General features: G+C 35.0%; 3 long non-coding RNA genes across 7 annotated transcripts; 1 reads left to right on the top strand and 2 right to left on the bottom strand.

Moving 5' to 3' along the window:
- Window positions 1–8,617: 8,617 nt before the first annotated feature.
- LOC137722712 (uncharacterized) lies at window positions 8,618–18,502 on the top strand. Of its 4 annotated transcripts, XR_015961708.1 has the most exons (5): window positions 8,666–8,876; window positions 9,171–9,260; window positions 16,589–16,619; window positions 17,465–17,630; window positions 18,158–18,502. It is a non-coding gene; the product is annotated as an uncharacterized LOC137722712 (long non-coding RNA). The 4 variants fall into 4 exon arrangements; XR_015961709.1 differs by lacking the exon at window positions 18,158–18,502 and having other exon boundaries at window positions 8,618–8,876; window positions 16,589–16,956; window positions 17,465–17,953; XR_015961710.1 differs by lacking the exon at window positions 17,465–17,630 and having other exon boundaries at window positions 8,665–8,876.
- On the bottom strand, window positions 9,843–12,138 carry LOC148697560 (uncharacterized). Its single transcript, XR_015961711.1, has 4 exons — window positions 11,948–12,138; window positions 11,584–11,672; window positions 10,817–10,970; window positions 9,843–10,001 (listed from the first exon to the last, which is right to left on the bottom strand). It is a non-coding gene; the product is annotated as an uncharacterized LOC148697560 (long non-coding RNA).
- On the bottom strand, window positions 13,025–16,160 carry LOC148697559 (uncharacterized). 2 transcript variants are annotated; one of them, XR_015961713.1, is made up of 4 exons: window positions 15,787–16,160; window positions 15,594–15,689; window positions 13,762–15,480; window positions 13,026–13,633 (listed from the first exon to the last, which is right to left on the bottom strand). It is a non-coding gene; the product is annotated as an uncharacterized LOC148697559 (long non-coding RNA). The 2 variants fall into 2 exon arrangements; XR_015961712.1 differs by having other exon boundaries at window positions 13,025–15,480.
- Window positions 18,503–18,605: the final 103 nt, after the last annotated feature.

The following is an 18,605-nucleotide window of genomic DNA, read 5'->3' as shown; positions in this document are numbered from 1 at the left end:
ATAGTAAGATTTTCTTCTGGATACATTGGTCTAACAATTTGTTTTTTTTTTTTTCCCCAAACATTGGTCTAATAGGTTATTGAGAGTGAACGTGGGTAGAGAAATGAGCTAGAAATGAAAGAGAAGTACCGATTTAACTATGAACTTATGGCAAGTGTAAGGGCTTTGACGTTTATGTTTTATTATGCAACATAAGAAACAAAAAATTTAAATTTGGGACCTTTTTTTACACTGATTTTAATTGTGACCTTACGTCTATATCAAGAGTTTTTTCTTTCTTTTTATGTGAGCCGGGGTTGGGTATGGTCCAACAAGCCCATAATGCAACTAACCGGCACTATAAATTTAGTGAATGTATTGACTATTGATCAAGAAATATTCTCAAATTTGCGCCTAAAACACGCGCGCACACAAACTTTAGTTAATTAGAAACTTAGAAAGCTTGCAGACTAATCATGTCTATAAGCCAATGAGATGCATGTCTCCAGATCTTAGTCATGCATAAGAACAGAAGAAAGGAGAAAATGTACTGAAGAAATACCAAAGCCCCCGGTTAAGGAGAAGTTCTATCTTGCATTCAATGCGTAGCGTTAAGGATACCAACGGTCTGATAAATGTTTACCACGTGTTCATAAAGTAAACAATTAATCGTTAGATGCTTCTTATGTAACGTGTTTGGTTGGATGAGAGTTTCTCTCCACGTTAAAGACATAAACTCATTACCCAATGTATAAGACACCATGCTAACTTATCAGATCATAGTGAGGGTCGCGTTTGGATCAGGCTCCTCCCTCCACTTCTTTCATGTTTTTGCATGGTTTCTGGTGTCTTTTTGTGTTTCACTTATTTTGCATAACACATCCTCGTCCCATGCATCCAATACTCATGAACAAACATTAGTTTAGGCCTTTAAGCCAAAGTGATTTATGAGTTTGTACACCATCAATTATTTTAGTTATTTCATAAAAAATCCCGTTAAATAAGGATCAAAATGATAAAAATATTCTCAATTTAATAAACAATATGCCAAAATAATTTAACAAAAATTGAGGTAAGGAAGTTTTTCCTGATTATTGTGATGAGTCAGATTATGATTTAGTCACTTTTTGAGTGAATTTTTCATACCAATTTTACCCTCCACATCCTTTAGGCACACATTTTACTTATCTATAAGTATGCATTTAATTATTTGTGTTGATTTTAGTGTTGAAATGCTTTATAGGATAGTGCATGTGTCCTCCGATGTGGAGACATGCATAGGATTGGCTAAAAGATTTTTAAATTAAATATATTTTTTGTATATACAATATTTAAATGATGATAAATATAATAAATAGTTTCGATTATAATATTCAAATGGTAAACATTGGTTATATTAATTTGTTGGCATATACTCAAGTCACTAATACCTTTTATTTTTCTCTCACTCGTGTTTCTCTTCTGCAAATATGCCAAATTATATTATATTATACATATACTAAAACTGGGTTCCCCTAGCACTATTTTTCACTGTTCGTAAATAGTGAAATGTCAAAAATACCCTCACCCTCTCCGTTCTTTTTTTTTTCTCTTGGTATATTGAAATTACTTGTTTGTCAATGCTACTCATCTATCATCTTCGAGAAGTCTGCTTTGTCTACAACCTCTAGATTTTTCCGCTTCTCTCTCAAACACGCGTTACTCTTAAGCTCGGCTTCTCTCACTCTGAAACCTTGTGTTCTCTTTCTCACAAGCTACCAACGAACCAATAGAAGTTTCTTGGTGCAAAACCAACCAACAGTATAATTTTCTTCAGGTTTTGAGTTTGATTCGAAGAAAATTTTACCCATAAAAGCTCCCGTTTCCTGGTGAGATTTACGACTTTCTCCGTCTTGGGTTTTCTGTTGTTATCAGAACAATATTGATATCATCTGGGGGTTTTGTTTTGTAAGAATTTCTTTTTTGTGATTTTGGATTTACAAATGGATTTTGTGTTCAAATTTCCTTTTTGTGATGTTGGGGGTTTTGTTTGTAGCCTCCGATTCTACATGTGAGTGTTGGATTTCGTTCTATTTTCAATAGCAGTGGTGAGCTTCCCTTTCAAAGATTCCTCCTTTCTAGTAATTAGGGTTTATGAAGACACAAACTTTACATTGCACATCAAACTTAGAACACACATGGTATATATGTCTCTCACATCTCAGATCCTTTCTTTTACTTCAATTTTTATGAGATCTTACAGTAGCGTTTTAATTTTTCCAGTATTGTTACTCTTGCACGATTGCTACTACATATACTCATCTTTTTAGGCTATTGGGTTTTTTCTGCATGTACAGATTAGATTCCCAAATTTTCTTTTTCCCTTTTTTTTTTTTTTTTTTTTTTTTTAGTTCTCTCTCATTTTTCTAAGATCAAAATGCAAAACGTAAATTTCAAACATCCTTGCAGACCAAATTCTTTACTTTTAACCATCCACACAAGTTTGAGAGACCATTTCAGAAATAATATATTTTAGCCATGCATAAAAGTATGGGCAATCTGCTATTTACTCCTCTTTAGCTCTATTTCCCATATTGAAGACTCAGGGCAAATACTTGAAGAGAACTCGACCGCTATTGACTGCTCTTTAACTCTATTTCTCATATTTAATACAGTAGCTGAGTAATCTGGTAACATAGTTCATCTTGTTACAACCTTATTTTCGTTAATTTTCCAATTTATCTCTTTACTCGGTCACCTTTAAGCAAATCATAATTGCGCCTCTTCACTTATCTGCTCATTGCTATTTGTCTGAGCAATGACAAACTGGAATTGATTTTGAAATTTTATCACTATGCAAAATTGCAAAGGGATGATCAAATGAAACACATAATTTTGATACACCTGGCTAAGGCATTGGAATTCCATCATTAGTAATTTGAAAAAGCCAACAAAAATCCTTGCTTTTAAGCAACATACTGATGAAGTTGACCCAACCTAAGATAACCAAATCTATGCATATATACAAGAAAAAACTGTTGGACAATTACATATACATAGTTCATATCAAAATTTATTTACATAGTTCACATGGAAATATAGTTGTTGATTGCAGAAGAAATACACAACTTATTTATAAAAATTTCAATATCTGTTAAGCTCCTTATCATTGAAAATACATAGCCATTTTATTTACCATTTGCAATTAAAGTTGAAAAATGCTTGCTCCCAACGAATATTTGGAACTAGCCATGCATTTCGTTTTGCTCTTGTTTCGGAGTTTCCTTCAAACTTTCTAATACTTGGAAAAGATGGTAAATGTGCATGAATCATATTGTTATGAGTTAATGAGTTGGTGCTTTTTGTTGCTTAAGTAAGATGAGAATATGTTGGTATTGCCAACTATGGATTGCAATGGACTATCATTTTTACATGTTTCGGCCTATCTGTGTGACCTTTTGAGTTGATTCGGCATGTAGTTAGCTTTTTTTTTTTTTTTTTTTTTTTTTTTTTTTTTTTAAGTTGATTCGGCATGTTGTTGATTTGGATGAGAAAACAAATTGGGAATGGATACACCTATGTTCATTAATATTCGTACTTCTAATCTCTTCGATTTAATTATATTCATCGCACCACATAGTACTGCCAAGCAAATACACATTACATAGTCTAACTTTTCTTTTCCTCCTTTTTTAGTTCCTAGAAGGTGCAAGCTTTAACTTGATTCAGTGTACTATCTGTTGGTGTGTAACCCTTCAGCTGAAGGTTGGCGGCAAATGATCAGTTTAAATGTTTTTGTTTCTAGTTTGAATCTGAGTCTTTAAATCATAGTCCATATGGTAGCTCAATCTTGTATCTAGCTTAAGTGATAGATTAAGACAAGTGGCATCATCTCATAGGGTGATACCAATTAAGGGTTGAGATTGTATCTTGGTTTGGTGAGTGAAGGATCCCCCTTCTTTTCCATGTACAAAGGTAACAAACACACATATGCTTCATGTGTGAAAAAATTAGAAAATTAATTCCATCATCTTCTTTCTGAAATTCTCTACATTGTCTGCCATTTTCGAAGGTTGCAGAAAACGTCCATTAAAATATACAGAAAACACACACACACACACACACACTAACATGGCCTCAGAGCTAGGTTTCATCGTCTAAACTGGGCATGAAATCTATGAGTGCAAGTAAGCTGCATTTTGAGCTTAAAATGAATCTGAAAATTGAGATTTCTTGAATCCAAGTCTAACATGGCTGGATCAAGTAGTGCCAAGCTTAGAGCTTCGGTTTTCAATGGAGAGAACTACAAGTTTTGGAGGATTCGTATGACAACTATACTAAAATCGTATGGTTTGTGAGAGTTGGTTGAAAATGGGTTTGAACCTCCAAATCCGAAGATGAGAAAGCTGTGGTCGATAAGACGAAGAAGGAGATGCCAGAGGTGGTGCCATTTAGTGAGATCCTGATGAAGGATGCACGTGCACTTGGAATGATTCAAGGCATTGTCTCAGGTCAGATCTTCCCCAGAATCATAAATGAAGAGACATCCACAGGAGCTTGGGATGTTCTGAAGGGTGAATTCCGAGGAGATAAACAAGAAATGTAAAATTGCAAGGGTTACGTAGAGATTTTAAGTATACTCGTATGAAGGATAGTGAATCTTTATCTGTGTATCTTTCTAGATTGTTGATATTATTAATCAAATGAGAAGTTATGGAGAATAACTATCTAGGGAGAGAATTATGCAGAAATTACTAATTAGTCTTCCAAAAACATATGATGCAATTTGTTCTGTGATTGAGCATTTTAGAGATCTCGAAATTCTTGAGGTAAAAAGTTGTTGCTTCTCTCAAGGGATTCGAGCAAAGGCTTGATGTACATGATGAGTCCTCTACTGAGAGAGCATTTGCAAGTTTAAATGTTGTAACTAAGAATTCCAAAAGTGGTGGATTCTCTGGGAATCAAAGATCTCAAGAGAACTGGAAGCAAAGGGGGAAAGGTTGGGATCACAAGCCTAACTTTGTTCATAGGCAAAATAACATTAAAAGAAATTGGGATCACATGCCAAATTATGCTTAGAGGCAGAATAACACTCGAAGAAATTGGGATCATCGACCAAATTATGCTTAGAAGCAAAATAACACTTAGGGAGATTGCAAATGGTGTGACAGGTTCCACTATGGGTAAGTGTCGGTATGAAGGAAAACCAAAGTGTATAGGGTGTGGGAAACCAGGTCATGTTGTGAATGATTGTAATGAGAACAAATGAGTGTAGAAGGTCAATTATGCAAAGCAAATGGGAGAAGTCTCTAGTTTCTTGAAGAACAGGAAATGGCGCATGGATTGCCTCATTTGGAAATGTCCACAAATGTATGTGAGGGTTATATGATAGGAAAACAACACAGGGATTCATTTCCCTCTGAATCAACTTGGAGAGCCAAGGATCCACTAGAATTGATTCACGCAGACATCTGTGGTCCAATGCAAGTTAAAACTCATTCTGGAAATAAGTATTTTTTGTTGTTCATAGATGATTGCACCAGAATGACATGAATGTAATTTCTGCGATATAAGTCTGATGCATTGGTGTGTTTTAAGAAATTTAAGGCAATGACTGAATTGCAATGTGGATATAAGGTTAAATGTCTCAGAAGTGATAGAGGGGGAGAATTTCTTTCTGAAAAATTTGACAAGTGCTGCAGTGAGCTAGGAATTCAAAGACAGTTGACTATGGCCTACACTCCCCAACAAAATAGTGTCAAAGAGAAAGAATATGACTGTGGTGGAAATGGCAAAGTCAATGTTACATGAAAAGAACCTTCCATATGTATTTTGGGCAGTCTGCAATTTATTTGCTTAATAGGTGTCTTACCAAAGCATTGAAGAAAACAACTCCATTTGAAGCTTACAGTGGCAGAAAACCAGGAATAGCTCATTTGAAGGTCTTTGGTTCACTTTGCTATGTGCATCTCCTTCCAAATCTCAGACACAAGTTGGAAGAAAATAGAAATAAGTGCATCTTTGTAGGCTATGGTGTAAGTGAGAAAGGGTACAGATTGTATGATCCGATTTCAAGGAAGATCATTCTATCAATAGATGTTACATTTGATAAGAATGCTTCCTGGGATTAGAATTGCACTACCAGCAATGAAGTGAGATTTCCAGTTGTTACTGAGTATCAAAGTGCTGATAAGATCTGTGAAACTAGTGAAAGTTCTCATTCTAAGCAACGTGTTATTTCTTAAAGTGAAAGTGTAATTGACAGGTCTCAAGTATATGTCTCTACACCTAAAAAATGGAGAAGTGTAAGTGAAATCATGGCTCAGTGCTACATGTGTATTATTGAACCTAAAAGCTATGATGATGTAGCTAAGATGAATCATGGAGAAAGGCAATGGAAGCTAAGTTGGAAATGATAGAGAAGAATAATACATGGCAACTTGTTGAGAGACCATTTGATAAACTTATCATTGGTGTCAAGTGGGTTTATATGACCAGACTTAATCTATATGATACTGTGTAGAAAAATAAAGCTAGATTGGTGGCAAAAAGCTATTCACAAAAGCCTGGAATTGACTATAATGAAACATTTGCCCCAGTGGCAAGGTTAGATACCATTAGAACTTTGATTGCCCTTGCTGCACAGAAGAAATGGAACTTGAATCAACTGGATGTGAAGTCTGCGTTTCTCAATGGAGTATTAAAGGAAGAAGTGTATGTTGAGCAACCACAAGGCTTTGTAAAGGAGAATGAAGAAACTTAAGGTGTACAGATTGCGCAAGGCACTGTATAGATTGAAACAGGCACCAAGGGCTTGGTATGATGAAATTGATGCCTATTTCAACAGTGCTGGTTTCAAGAAGAGCTCAAGTGAAACAACTTTATATGTGAAAACAAGGGAGGATTCATGTATCATTATTGTATACACTGGTAGCAATCCACAAATGCTTGAAGAGTTTAGAGATGACATCATGAAGCACTATGAGATGATAGATTTGGGGTTATTACACCTTTTGCTTGTAATGGGAGTATTACAAATTGAGAAGAGTATTTTCATACACCAAAAGAAGTATGCACAGAAGTTGATTGAGAAGTTGGGATTAAAAGACTGCAAAGTAGTAGCTACTCCACTGCAATGAATGAGAGATTGAGCAAGATTGATGGAAGTGAAGCTGCAAATGAAGGAGAAAATAGGCAAATTGTAGGAAGCTTGCTCTATTTGATTGCAACTAGACCTAATGTGATGTTTGCAGCAAATCTATTGGCAAGGTTCATGCATAATCCTACTAAGAAACACATGAGGACAACAAAGAGGATGCTAAGATACATTCAGGGAACAATTGATTTTGGAATTGTTTCTGAAAAAAGGAAGACAACTACTCTAATTGGTTAATGTGATAGTGACTGGGCAGGAAGTGAGTATGATATGAGAAGCACTTCAGGGTTTGCATTTACACTAGGATCTGGTGTATTCTCATGGGCATTGATCAAACAAAGCACAGTGGCATTGTCCACAGCCAAAGCAGAATATGTTAGTGATGCAGAAGCTACTTCTCAAGCAAAATGGCTGAGGTTTGTACTTGAGGATTTTGGAGAAGAACAAGTGGAAGGAACTCAGATCATGTGTGACAACACATCAACCATTGCTATGACAAAGAACCATGTCCTTCATCAAAAGACAAGACAAATCAGCAAAAAATTTCATTTCATCCGAGAAACAATTCAAGCTAAAGAGATTGAACTGGTGTACTACAAGACTAAGGAGCAAATTGCAAACATACTCACTAAAGCTTTGCCTAAAGATCGATTTGCATATCTGAGGGAGCTACTCGGAGTTAAACCATTGCTATGTAACCCTTCAGCTGAAGGTTGGCGGCAAAGAATCAGTTTAAATGTTTTTGTTTCCAATTTGAATCTGAGCTATTGGATCATAGTCCATATGGCAGCTCAATCTTGTATCTAGCTTAAGTGATAGATTAAGACAAGTGGCATTATCTCATAGGGTGATAGTAATTAAGGGTTGAGATTGTATCTTGGTTTGGTGAGTGAAGGATCTCCCTTCTTTTCCATGTATAATGGTAACAAACACACACATGCTTGGTGTGTGAAAAAATCAAAAAATTAATTCCATCATCTTCTCTCTGAAATTCTCTACATTCTCTACCATTTTCGAAAGTTGCAGAAAACCTCCATTGAAATATACAGAAAACACACATACACTAACACTATCAAAGTAAAGGACCAATGGACAATATAGTAAATATCTATGTAACTATTGTGTACATGTACATTGAGTATTATATTTTATATGTAAATAAGATTATTTACTAAATCTTTTGTATGTAAATAATATGGATACACATTAAGTATTATCTTTTATGTGCAAATAATACTACGTACAAGATTTTCGTACAACTTTCAATCCTGCAGCATCGCGCGGGCTTCTCTTGCGAGTATATACTAACTCAAACTTTCAAGTTAATTCCCTTTGAATCCTTGCAGATCACTGTTCATTCTACAGTGTCATTTCGTTTTTACCCGTGTTTTGGTTCTTTTATTTCATTTCTGCCTGAAATTGAAGGAGGCTGAAAATTTGGGTTGTTCGAGAGAATTATTTCTACAGTTTGATTCTGTCACCTGGCGGCTTAGCGTAGTGACGCGTGTTGAGTGGGACGTGTGTCACTTTACCTATCTCCTCTTTCTCTGCTTTTGCTTCGCTTTAGTTTTCTGTCTCAGCAGACTCGAATCATTGTTGTCTCCTTTTCCAGACTCCTCCATCCTTATTCCTCAACCCTTGGACAGCGTCTCCTCCGCTCCATCTGCTAGCAATGTTTTTCTCTCTATTTTTTCTTTTTCAGTGGAGGTTAGTTGAACATGGGCAAATCAAGAGTTGCTGCTCACAGAAAAACTGATGTGAAGTGAGATTATGTTTTTTTTTTTTTTTTTTTTTCCGTTTTGTTATGAATTTTCTTGCACTTTTTAAGATTTGATCAGAGATCTCGATATGAACCGTGGATTTTGAAATTGTGTTTAATTTTCTGTAGACCTGTTGGTTGCATGTCCAAGAATAGGTTTCTGTATCTTTGAGAATCCGTTATTTGTCATTTCTCCATCAATGATTTTGACACGCTGGTTCATGAGTTTCTTTGTTTGATATTATGCACATATCTCATCTTTATTTGTGTGTCTGTGTTGGTTTCTGATTTTCATAGGTTAAAGAGTAAACGCAGAGATGCGAGCAAGGAGGTTGCGAAGGATCCGAACAAGCTTAAGAGGCCTGCAATTGCCTTATTCGTTGTCATGTATGTTTTTCCAATGATTTAATTTTTCTAATTTTATATTTATGAATTTTTCGTTCAGTTTCATCTAGGGAGGATGTTTTTGGCTAAAAAATTTTAAGATTTATATTCCACTTTGTTTCGATTTTTTTACCTCTTGGTGTTTCAAAGACACAAACCAAGACACAACCCACATATTAATCACATTATCACTCCTACCTGTTAATTTTATTATTTTTTTCAATTATTCTATAGATAAAACTAGAAAATATGCCCGCGCGTTTCTGCGGGACTTGAATGCATCACCTTGAACTGCATGAATAAGACACATTTTACTTGAATAAATTCAACACAATTATGAATAAACAGAGAGATAGATGAGTGAATGGGGTCAGACCAACCAAAAAAAGATTCTATTAACATGATTTTCAACCCAACTATAAAAATGAGCTTTATAACAGCATAATCAATATCATTTCAATCCAACCAAAAGAACTGATTGTATGTCATAAGTTTGTAACACAGAGAAAATGTATCATATTTCATGACTAATCAAAAGCTTACAAATCTCAGGTAAGAACATTCATAAGTTCAAATGCAGGAATGCAAATGAAAACAATTCACTCCATTGTGTTCAGCAAGGGAATAAAAAGTGACGAAAATAGTATGATAGTGATTCGTACCTTTAACTTGATCTGATGGCAGGGCATTGAATGTTGACTGAACAAAATTTTGCAAGTAATGAGGTTGCGTAAAAACTTTCACCTGAAAAGTTAAACCCACCATTATATGAAGGTAAATAAGAAAATCCAATCCAATAATCATAGCAATCTGAGAAGTGTATTTTAGTTTATAGAGAACATGCATGTATTTTCTAACAGTGAAAGCATGAGCAAATATGATTGGGCAAAAAAATGAAAGCAAAAAATCCAAACCTCAAGAATATGATTGTATTACAGCAAATATGATTGGGTTGTACTCGATCAAATGGGGACTTGAGATTTTGGTAACTGTGTAGAAGAAAAAGAACACCAATGTAACATTCCTAGAAACTAACCCTCAAACCCATCCAAATCAGATCAACTAAACAACCAAATTAGCCCAATCAATAACCCTAAATTTACTCAACCAAATTTACCCAATCAATAATCCTTAAGGATAAGATTATTTTTAACTATACACAAATTCACATGCTAGTCATTTGATACATTTAACTAATTCTGCAAGTTGTATTTCTGTAAATGGGAATGAAAATGTAACTTATGGTCTTATACTTTAAGAACCAATACACATCTCATATGTGGGAGTCTCAAAAGTTGTTTCATTTATTTCCCAAAGAAATTTTTGTTCGGACAGATATTCGAACAAAATACTCACTAATTGACACTCACTTAGACACTTAAGATAACTCATGTTTCTCTACCTGAAAAGGAGTTCAGGGATATGAAAAAACTACTTAATACCAAAAGCATAAACCAAACTCAATACAATCAATAACTAAACTAACAATATTTTCAACAATTTATCAAAAACACCATCAAATTAAACACCTTTAAACCATAAAAACCAACGGAACAAACCATATAATTAATGAGTGGTGAGCGCAGACTTTCTGGTATTCAGGGCACTAATTATCCTAACAGAGAACGCGTTTTGGTCCTCCTCCTTTGCCATTTCCTCCTCATCCCCTGAATCCTCATCACCTGCACGTTCCAACGTCGTCTTGAGAAGCGCCTTAGCAAATATCGGGGAGGAAAAACTAATTAATTTTTTTTAAACAAATATTAGTGCACTATAGAAATACATCATCTATAATAAGCAAACACGCGAATGCCTGAAAACACTAAAAGTCTAATATATCCTTGCATTTCTATTTGAATTCAGAGTACGTGGAAATCACATCAACAAATCAAAAGTAAATTACTCAGCCAAAAGCCTTTTTTTTCAACAAAAACGCGGAAGGCAAGCCTGAGTCCTAATAATCCAAAATCACGTCAAATGGAGGAAAATGATATATCAGAATTGAATACTCATATACTAATAGAAATTTTTTCCTTAATTTATCTAATCATAGAAATAAAAAAAATTAGATCAGGAAAACCAAGAGCCAGATACAATTTTGATGCAAAGAAAGCAAAGTTAGAATACCAAGAGCCAGATTATGCTATTAAATCAGAGAAAACTGAGATGCAATGGAATATATACAAATCTAATCCAAGAAAGCAAACCAAAACTCTTACTGTCTGAGAGAAATTGAGATAGAACATCGTAGAGAGAAAGCAAGAGGAGAGATATACTTCGTTCTGGTTGGAATTGCTAGCGATGAATGCTTGGAGAGAAGCTTTACCTTTCACTCGCTTTTGATTCTTGTAGCCAGAACAGACACATCACTTGTGACAGTTTCCAAAGGGAATTTCGAATTCAAAATTCAACAACCTAAACCATAATTAACTCACAATTTAGTTCCATCAATATGATAGACATACCAAACTGTCAACAAACTAACAAAAGTAAACATAAACGTCCCTAGAAATAGCCCAACAGTAGGATTATGTAGTCTGACTGTGCTGAACTAAATAAGAAAAAATTAAAGTGATAAAAGCTAATCTAGAGCTTTCTCCACTCCCAAACACGGCAAGAATCAGAACGTGCAACGTCAATTTCAAGAAATTCACAGAAAGAGAGAAAGAAAAGGCTAGAGTGGTACAAACCTCAGATTGACTGGCCTCGATCCTTTGGATTCCCTCATTATCGTAGCAGAAATCGACAAAAGCATATATACAATGACATTTTATCAACTACTGGTTGGACCACGTTTATTACCTGCCATAAACGGAGAAACAATTTGGTATAAGAATCTGATAAGAATCTCATTCCACAAAACTTCTTCAGTGTTGGCCTAAACAATTGCAAGCAAAAAAATCCCCAAGATACATACTTTCATCCAAATCATCCACCACCATTAACAAGACCACACCCTATATCTTCCTTTAGCAAGATTAAAAGAGTGAACTTATCACCCAAATAAAATAGGTAGATTAACGAATATGAGTTAAAAAGTGGAGGAAAGCAAAAACCAATCAAACAACGTATTGTCAAATGACTAAAACAACAAATATAGATATCTGAATCAAAGTTTTTTTTTTTTTTTTTTTTTTTTGTCAAATGAAGACTTAAATTTCACTCAACATTGTTTCTAATCGCAGCTTCCTCTCTACCTGTAAAACATGATTGTCTTAGCCAAACATACATTTTGATCATGCAGAATCGAGATGGAGACGTTATCTTCTAACAACAGAAATGGAAGTTCAAAATATTATTGAATCATCAAATGTTGAAATTACCAATCAAATACAGATAAACCACCACCAGCAACCAAAACAATTTTTTTTTTAAATGAAATTATACACGTCTCGCAGCAACCAGTTCTTTTGAACTGCGCGTCTGTTAAACACATGAGTACAGATATATTATAGAGAGGCAACAATCACTAAATTTCTAACATCCCCGGCATTCACAACATTAAGCATGTAGGGAAACTATTTCATTTCATTTTAATTTTAGGTGACACAATTGATGCAAGAGAGGGTCGAGCAAGTAGCATGCAATCAAGAATAAAGGAAGATATTTAGGACGGAACAATTATAAGTTTATGTAAACCATTAAATTTATGCTTAGTGAGTATACCAGAATATCTGCGTGCAATGAAAGTACGGCAATTAAGCAGAGAAATCAGTTTATAATCCCTAAATACTGGAAAGAAAGAATCTTTGAAAGGGAAGTGTCTGGGTGGCATACAGAGATTTTTATTAAAGAAAAATGTAACCTTAATCCCATATTAAGCAGTGAAATCACTTCAGAGAATTTTTAACAAATACACATAAATATTAAAGAACAACTTGCCATGTTGAACAAAACAAATGATTAATCAACTTAAGGAGTGTGTCTGGGAATGCTTTGGTAAGGCTCAATGCGTTTCTAGATACCAAAATTTGAGCAGAAATAACTAAAAGTGTTATTGAATAGAATTAAATTGCAGTATCAATATACTTTAATATAAACCATTTACCCTAAAAAGACACCACAACCATGAATAGAATTAAAGTGTAAGCGAACTAATATTTTGTACAATAAATATATAAGGGATATTCATAAAGTCTCCCACGTTTCCAAAACGAAAACGCTGCAAATCCAAGATATATGGCCAATTAATTGTTCAACCGGTAATAGATCGCTGGATATTCTTAGCTGCCTTTGTAGTTCTTGTTTGTCATATTTGAACACAACTCAGGAAAAATAAATATAAACACAAAGAGAGAAGTAGATATAAGACAATTACCTATTTAGTGAGTTGTTGGACCTATTTAGAGAGTCACTAGAATGAAATGAAGCCAACTCTGCAACAGAGAAACAAACGAAAAAGTCGAAATCCAGAAATCCAAGTTCAACTCAATCAAATATAATAACCAATGAAAGTTGCAAACTGCAAATTCTTGCAATGTAGACAAAGAAATTTGTTTCTCACCTATGTTGCTCCCTTCTTGTGATCCAAATTTGAAGATGGCCAATGGGGAGGGGCATTTATAAGTGTCATCCTCTTTGTTTCTCCTATCCCTGCATTGTCGACCAAAACAACATCAAACCAAGTGCAAAACAATCCAATGTAATGCTCACAAAATTTGAGCTCCAAACAAAGTCACAGGTCAGGAATCACCTAACCGATCATAACACCATTCGCAAATATGAAAAACATAAACAATTAAGTCAGCAAAATGATATGTCATCCCTTTCATACAAATACATATTGCAATTCATATATGCCACATTATTCACAAACAATTACAAATCGAGAAACAATTAAATCATCATCATGAATCACAGTGTAACATGAACACCATCAATTAGAAAAGACAGAGCTACATTGCAATAAACACACAGACAGTAAACATATATAAAGGAACTGCTTCAGATCATTCCCAAAAGCAATCTTCCGCATAATACAAAACAGCGGTTGATCTCTGATCTGATTGCAGACACAATCTGCAGAATCGACTTCAATGGAATTTGAACTTGTGAAATGTGGGGTGGAGACCTGAATGTAACAAATTGGTGGTAAGTGGATAATTCCAAACATATAAAATTTAGACCATCACACCCAAACGCAAACAGAACAATTAAATAAAGAATCGAACGCATACGCAATCTAATTAGACAAATAAGTGAACTTTCCCATGCCGAAATTCGAAAGGCCAACAGAAATCTCTCATTACACCACAGAAGACAAAACTTAAAAGACAAAACTTAAAAGGACAAAACTTATAAATAATCAAAATTAGGTGAACCAAATGAAGAGAACATAACCCTTGTAACCAATCAGGAAAAGATGCTTTTAAATCCCAGAAAAAAAAATTAAGAGGAGCTTTTAGAAAACCATCATTTCAATTATTTTACAGTTACATTTGGGATTAAATAGAAAATATAACAAAATGCCAACTTTCTCAAAAAAGAATTACAACTATTTTTACAAATTTCCATCACCCAACACTGAAAAATGAGAATCACGAAGCAAAGAAGAACGAAACACGCGTGAACCGAACCGTTAAAAACAACACGTACCCATTTCAAAGACCTAAAATCCTGGAAGGACCAAAAAATCCCAGAAAATCAGTACATCAGCACTCCCTGCAAAACCCCAAAATCAGAAGATTAGAAAAAGAACCCAAAATCAGTGGCATGGTCCTCGTTTCTCCATTAATCAATAGCTAATGACCTAATGAAAAAGAACCCAAAACAGACAGCTAAAATTATGGAAAGTGCTTATAAAACTCATGAATAAGTTTCAGAGCCTGCATAGAAATGGTATAGCGCAAACAACAACAGACAATAAAACTATGGACGGTATAACCTAAATCCGATATGTTGCATTCCACACACACATATGTCTACATATACATAAATGACTCACAGAGACTAACACCACACACATAACATATACATACATACTTATTTTTCAGACAATAATACTTCACAACATAAGTTGCAAGCTAGGACTATTTCGTTGACTCAAAAGAAATTGATGGGTTAGAAAAAGTACAAAATAAATACAAAGACAGATGTTCTTATGTCGTTCTCCTCTTACGTTGACAAAACACACACATTTGTGTTTTAATGCTCCAATACTCAATGAGAAGGCACCAGGCAAGAAGAAGCTCAAGACTGGAAAGAAGCTTCCAAAGAGAACAATCTATAAAGCAGAGCACAAAAATTAGACAAAACCCAAAAACTAAACAGTAAAAAAACCCCTAAAGTGAAAGGAAAAAAAAAAAACTAACTTTGCACAAATGTCATAGCTTGTACCTTATCATATCCAAGTTGTCGTACATCCTCGAGCCTTTGCGTTCATATGTGCTTCCTCAATTTTAGTGTAAACCCCCAAAATAAATTACAAATATTCTGGAAATGGTAAAATGAACTGCAAATCCGTCAATCATTTCCCAAAATAAACTGCAAATCACAAAATTACCTACTCCAAATCGGCCGGATAACTCACCCGGAAACCAAGGCTTTTCTGGGCTTAAAATTTCCTTCGAATTGGGACCAAATTCACGGTTTTTCAGCTAGAGGTCGTTGTGCTTCGTAGTTTCTGAGAGAGAGAATCGAAGAGATTTCTAAGGGCTTGGTGGTTTTTGAGCTCGTTGGTGATTTCTGAGAGAAAAGGCGAGGAGAGAAAATGGAGAAGGAAGCAGAGTCGAGGCTATGTCGTAGAAGCAGAATCGCTGGCTTGCACGATCATCAAGCATGACCGCACACGCATAACCCCCTACCTATCGAAACACTATTTCAGAACTCTCGATCCTCTTCGAATAGATCGAACGATTCTAGAGACAAAGAAAGGAGGAGTAAGACGACGGAGGCGAGAGAAGGGAGACAACAGCGAGAGGAGGATAGGATGGAGGCGAGACCGTCGTTCTCGCAATCTCCTTCTCTCTCCATCTCTATCTCAGAGGCGGCATGACTCCTGTCTGTCCTACAATCCCCTCACCATCGATCCCAATCAATCTCGACAATTAAGATGACAATAGTACCCTCTAAACTTTTAATCTGGACCGTCCGATCTTAACCCTAGATGGGCATTCCCATCATTTGAACACCCAAAGAGCCGGGCTCATCAACAATTGAGGTAAGCCCAACAAACACAGCCTAAAACGAACTAACCCAGCCGCCTTCACCCTAGTGGCAAGCTTGTAAATAAACTGAAATGTGGTCCAAAACACTGTTCATTTCTACGGTGCAATTTTGCCAGCTTCTTTAGACTAAAGTAATTTGAGGCCAAAGTTGTTTGCTTTTTTCAGTTTCTGCTGCTGCTCGGCTGCCTTCGACTATGTAATGACCTCTTCTTCTCCAAATATATCTTCTTCTGATTGTATAATCTTCATGGTCTGTTTGGGCTGTTCAGTTTTCAATTGGATTCTTTCTGCTGGTTCTGTGTTTGAAGTTGGAAAAATATGTATGTTGTTTTTACAGTTTGATTAACAATTCTTAATTAGAATTGGCTAATTCTTTTACTAAGCATTCGTTAGTACTCATATTTCTAACGTTGGAGGTTTTTTCTAATTTAAGATGGAAATTGATGCTATGAAGAGTTTAAAATGTTAAGTCGAAACGTTGTCGTTCTGTATGCAACTGAGCTACTCAATTTCTTAATTTCTAAACATTTGAGGTACTCTTCTTCTTAACGACCCGTTCTCTCCACTTCCTTATCATCTGTTTGGTCACCGAGAGAGTGGAGAATGATTTCCTGAGTTCTCTTGCGTTGATTATTTAAGACTGAAACTAATGATGATTTTGTTGAGAAATAAGCTTTTAAATGAAACTAAGCTGCAGAAACAAAGTCCATAAGTTGAGGGGTTTGAGAGAGTAAAAGTGGGATTATGAAGGGTTAGAGAGGAAAGTAAGGGTGGGATTAGATGAAGGGTTTGATGGAAGCTAACTCTTAAATACGATGCCGTTGAAAAACAAAGTGAAAGATAAGTTGAAGGGTTTGGGAAAAAAAATAAAGGTGGGATTAATTGGAACTAAACCATTCACTAATGGATATATTCTTATGTGTATTTGGAATACAAAGTAGTATAATACGTGATATATGTGGTTTATACTTTCTATACTTTTTCTTATGTCTTTTTATGCCTTGGTCCATTTACCTTTTGAATTCAATCTGTTTTTTTTAGAAACGTGGTTGCAAGAAAAAGTTGGAAAGGCAGCATAATTGGAAATTTGGGTTACCACAATCACCCTCTAAACAGCAGAGGAGTCTGCATTAATTTGACGTTATTTTCGACTAGGATGAGAAGATTGGAGTCCCGATAGCATTCATAATTAGAAATGAGCATCAGAGTGGGTTTTATTTGAGTTCAAAACTTACCTTTATGTGCATTTTTGGTTTGGCGCTTATTTGAAATATTTTTCTAATTATGATAATTGTGCCCCATGTTTTGTTTAGGGTTTTGATATTCTAATTTCTTCTCGATAAGATATCGACTTTTGTATGAGATTGGTGTATGTGTTGGGAATTTCGGATTTAGTCATTTTTTGTATACTATCACAAGATTTGTGCTTGCACTTGCTATTCTCTTTTGCTACGTTTGTATATATATGATACTGATGTGGTTATAAGAAATAAGAAATTGACTTCAAATGCCCAGTTCATTTGAGTCTTATCTTTTCCGTGTGAATATAATAATCAGATCAAATTCTTTGAACTAAAAAAAAACCCTGTGAATTATGTGAAGTGGAATGAAACCATAGGTTTTTGTAATACATTTGGAAATGAACATTATTATGCTTTTGTAATATGATGCTCTCTTAATTTTATTATGTAATTTGCTTCTGTAATACGATGATCTCTTAACTTGCTTTTGCAGATCTTCTTTGGTTCCTATGCTAGCACTGTGTGTCTCCATCTCCAAATAATTTAGTTGAAAATCATCAGTACACATGGAAATTTGAAACGGTTTTGGTCTTTGGATGGGTTTAAAATGTTTGTTGGCGGTTGGTTGTATTGTTGTCAAATAGTTGTTGGATAGTTTGGAATGGAGAAGTTGGTTGATTTAGAGAAACTGATTCCACATGGAACTTTGAAAGAGTTTTGGTCTTTGGATTGGTTTAAACTACTTTCTTGACAATGAAGAGTACTGGAGGGAACTTTTGGTGTTCCATTGAACAATTTTTGTCATATTTTATCAATGTAAATAACACAATATTTAACATTTTTTGCATGTAAATAGCCCGAAGTTTCATAATCTTTTGTATACAAGTATATAAGTACTGTTGTCGATCGAAAATCACAAAAACTACCTAAGTGGAATGTGT

The sequence above is a fragment of the Pyrus communis genome, chromosome 4 (assembly GCF_041283825.1).
Source record: "Pyrus communis isolate YQ-2024b chromosome 4, ASM4128382v1, whole genome shotgun sequence".
Taxonomy (NCBI): domain Eukaryota; kingdom Viridiplantae; phylum Streptophyta; class Magnoliopsida; order Rosales; family Rosaceae; genus Pyrus; species Pyrus communis.
This window is presented reverse-complemented; position numbering and strand designations above follow the sequence as displayed.